Consider the following 4,173-nt stretch of genomic DNA (forward strand, 5'->3'; position numbering starts at 1 on the left):
CTCCTCCGGGCAATTGGATGTCCTGTGAACCGCTGTCTAGAAAGAAGGATGCCCTCACTATTGCCCATTACAAGCACGGAAACTCTTTGGCCATTCTATTTGGTGCCATAACTCAGACCCACTGAAGTTCTCCTTGACAGAAGGCATAAAATGGCTGCTAGCAAGTCAGACCTTGTGTGTAATCCCTATAAACTTCCTCAGGACATACCTTCCCGCTTTATAGGTGGGGAAAAAACCCCGTGAGTTTCTGAAAGGTGAGGCAGTTTGTTGGAGGCCATACGAGGAATCACTGTGTTCCAGGCACCTGTGTGAACCCGAGGGCCCTGCAGTTCAGGTGTGTGATGCCACTTCATGGATGGGGAAGCTGAGGCCCGGTGAGGCTTACAGAATGCTCCTGGTCACAGAGTAAGGAAGTGACCGTGGGCGTCCAGTCCAGTCGGGTCAGTCTGACGGCTGCAAGGGAAAACCTACCTGCAGGCTTTCCCGAGGCCTGTGGTGGGTGGAGTACTCCCTAACTAAAGCTTCAAAGCCTGTAGCTAAGGTTCTTGGCACACGTGGTCTTCCTGCCAGGAGGCTGGCGGTACCAGGAGTCGAGGGAAGCCGCTCGGTGAGGGGGACCTGTTCCAACGAGTCTGACACGCTCGTCTCTCACCTTGCGCACGTCTTTCCTTCAGGGGCAATCCGGCAGACCTCCGAGTGTTGTTCTCCTGTCAACTAGCTCCTACCACTTCGGTGGCTCCAAAATTACCGGAAGCGCTTCCATATAGGCAGACAGCTTGGGTTTTGCTCCTTCCACTCCCCTTCCCCTGCGTAGGCTGCTCTGAGAGGCAGGAGAGGCACCATCTTTACTGAAAGATTTGGCCAGTAGTTCTGGGGGAGGAAGCCGCCGGATCATGTCAACATCTATCATCTCTGGCTTTTTTTTTTTTTTTTAAGATTTTATTTATTCATGAGACACACACAGAGAGGCAGAGACACAGGCAGAGGGAGAAGAAGGGAGAAGCAGGCTCCACACAGGGAGCCCGACGTGGGACTCGATCCCGGGTCTCCAGGATCACGCCCTGGGCTGAAGGAGCGCTAAACTGCTGAGCCACCCGGGCTGCCCTTATCTCTGGCTTTTGAAGAACTTCTGGGTCAGATGCTAATTCAAGGCTCACTGTTTGGAGGGCATGAGAGTTAGGGATGGGTGGGCTTGGGGGGCCAGGGGCACACAGCCTCCCCCTCCCCTTTTCTCCTTGAAGGGAGGGAATAGTGGTGGCATTCTGGAACACGCAGAGGAAAGGGCCCTGAAGACAAGACAGGAGAAGCTAGGCTGGAGGTTCCAAGGACATGACTGGGTTGGCTACCTGTGCGGTTCGTAAAGGTCCAAAGACCAGAGGGTGGAGCTCCCTAGTTGAGAGCCTGAGTACTTCCCATTGCCCCTCCCAACCCGACATGAGCTCTCCCGCTTTTATTCTCTTTGTATCCGGCAGTGGCTCTTCAGCAGAGTGGAAACGGCCTGGACACCCCAGGCCTTCTGGGCAGGAATTCAGAGTATTTCTTGTCTGGTTCTGACCCAGTTTCCCGGCAAGCAGCGTGTGACTTGTCTTCCTGCCCGCGCACCTCCTGACCAGGACGGCTGTGTGTTGGGTTCTGAGCTCTCACGTGCAGTTAAACCTACCTGCGTATATCCCGCCGCCGAGAGCTCCCTGCGCAACTGCGAGTCCACGTCCTGGAGTCCTCAGCCAAGGAAAATTCTGTCGGAATTAATGCTTTGGAAATAATTTTAAAAATAGCTCACATTTACTGACATTTTATACCAGAAAAAAATTCCAGGTGCTTTATATATATACACGGTTAAATTCTCCCAGTGTCTCCTGAGCTAGGTATCATAATTCCCAGTTACACATTAGGAGTCTTTGTATGTCACTTGTGCCCAAGGACAGAGCCAAGTTAGCGGCGAAGTCTGGATTTGAACCCAGGTCTGTCTAGCTTCCCAACCTGAGCCTCTATGACTCAGTTGAGATTGTTCAGGCCACGGCAACGTTTTAAGTGGTAGGTTTCTAAAAGAGGAAGTCAGTGATACATAACAGACTAGTTTCAAAAACAAGATCTAATTCCTAAGCGCGTTTATCAAGTATCCAGCGGTTCTGAGCTGCCCCCCGCCCCCCGCGTGTCCCATCTGCCAGGCTCGGAGGAGCTTCGTTCCTTCGCACCTCACCCAGGTTGGCGGAGAGTCGCAGCCCGCCCTCGCACACGAGTCTCTAACCCTTGCAGACACGACAGGACAGATGGTGAACTGCTGAGTAATGGTGACTGGCTGGAGCGTGTGCTTATTTGGATTTATCTGCAGCTGAAGCCCTGATGGTTTCACTCACGGCCGTTCATTCACTACTCCGGACGCGTGTGGCAAGCGCCGAGGGCAGGGAGCCGGGGGACAGCGGGGAGCATGGGCAGAAGTAGCCTGTGCCCTAAGGTGGGCACTTCCTCTGGGGAAGGTGATGTTAGCAACGAGCACCTTGCGGGCTAGGGGCGGCTGCAGGGTAAACGAGGACAACTCTGAGAACAGGGGGACTGGCCGGGGCCCTGGGATAGGAAAGGGCTCCTGGAAGAAGGGCCCTTTCACCCGAGACCTGAGACTGTGTCCGGCAGTCACGTGGTGAGGTAGGATGGGGTTTGGGGTTACTTTCCAGATGCAGAGGGATGGCAACCACTGAGAACTGGAAGTGAGAGAGGGCATGGGGGTTAGGAGGAACTGAGAAATGCTCTGTGTTCTTGGAGCTTAGGGGCTTTTGGGGTTGAGGGGAGCCTGTATAGAGGACTCTGGGGCAGGCGGGGAGGGGAGGGGGCCCCACGTGCAGCCTTGTGAATCTGTGGAGATCCTGCTACCCAAGTCCGCTTCCCAGAGAACTCCACTAGACTAGTCCCCGTCCCCTGGATTTTATTTGCCTTTCTCTACCCTGTGGGGCCCGTCTCCCTCATGCCGTGGTGCCGGGGCCTCCCGTGCACTGCACTGGCAGAGAGGCGAGGGGTGCTTTCCTGGCTGGCCGAGAACGCACCTGAGTCCCACTGAAGACCTCCCGTGCCGCCCTTCATCCTCCAAGCCCTACCATCAGGCTAGCAGACACCGATGCCCTTCACCAAGGAGGGAGCTGAAGCTCCGAGGGGTGAGCTCGGCCGTGCAAGTTCACGGGCAGGAGTGCTGGAGCCCGGACAGCCGGCCCCAAAGGCCCACGTCTTCTGGGCCTCCCTAGCCAAGGAGACTCACGTGTCAGGGTCAGTTCATGCCGCAGTGACAAGCAGGGAGAGCGTGGGGTCCAGGTGGCCGGGTGGAACAGGCGGGCTTCACGGAGGCGGTGAGCCGCGCTGGAGAGGCGGGTGGGACAGGAGCTGACCAGGCCACACGCCTGTCAGAGGATCCCCTCAGTGGCCCATCAGCACGTGGTGTAGCTCCAGTATCCCACGGGGCTCTCGCTCCCACGCCCCCAAATTGTGTTTTAGGAAACAAGACTAAAATAGGGGTCTTGCCTGGCGCTCCCGAGGCACCCGGCGTCCTCGGGTGCGGGGGAGGTGAACGAACCCCCCTGGAGCTGCCCACGGCCCGGACCCCGCGCCTGGACGGCGTCTGCTGCTGCTGCTGCTGCTCCATCACCGGCGCCCCGGGCGCTCAGCAAGGGGGCCCCGTGGCCTCGGAGGCCCGGCCAGTGGGCAACGTCCGTCGGAGGTGAAAATGCACCGTGACTCGGCACGTGCCCTCTAGGAAGGCCGGGGGCGCACCCCCCCCCCCCAGCGCCGTGGCCGTGGCCGTGGTCGTGGCCGTGGTCGCGGGGCCTGGAGCCCGGGCCGGGGGAGGTGCGCTGGGCGGCCTGGGGGAGCGGGCGCTGTGCGCGGCAGGCCCGGGGCCCCGTGGCGCGGGGGGGGGGGGGGGGGGAGGGGGCGGCCGGGGTGTGCAGGGCCCCCTCCGCGGCCGGCGCCAGACGGGACGTGCCGGGGCTGCCCGCGCGGGCGGGGGTGCGCCAGGGCCGGGTCGCGGGCGGGCACGTGCTCGGCGGCCGGAGGGAGCCCGGCTGGGCTGATGCAAGGGCGCAGCCTCCCCTCGGGCCCGGAGCCCCGCGGCGGCGGCGGCGGCGGCGGCGGCGGCCCCTCCCTCCCGGCGGCTGACGGCGCGGGGCGGCCCGGCCGGGGGCGGGGGCG

General features: G+C 60.3%; 1 long non-coding RNA gene across 1 annotated transcript; it reads right to left on the bottom strand.

The window, feature by feature from the left end:
• Positions 1–917: 917 nt before the first annotated feature.
• On the bottom strand, positions 918–3,828 carry LOC140641935 (uncharacterized). The gene is made up of 2 exons (XR_012038525.1): positions 3,248–3,828; positions 918–2,699 (listed from the first exon to the last, which is right to left on the bottom strand). It is a non-coding gene; the product is annotated as an uncharacterized lncRNA (long non-coding RNA).
• Between the last annotated feature and the right edge of the window lie 345 nt (positions 3,829–4,173).

This window comes from Canis lupus, chromosome 10, assembly GCF_048164855.1.
Source record: "Canis lupus baileyi chromosome 10, mCanLup2.hap1, whole genome shotgun sequence".
NCBI classification, from domain to species: Eukaryota; Metazoa; Chordata; class Mammalia; order Carnivora; family Canidae; genus Canis; species Canis lupus.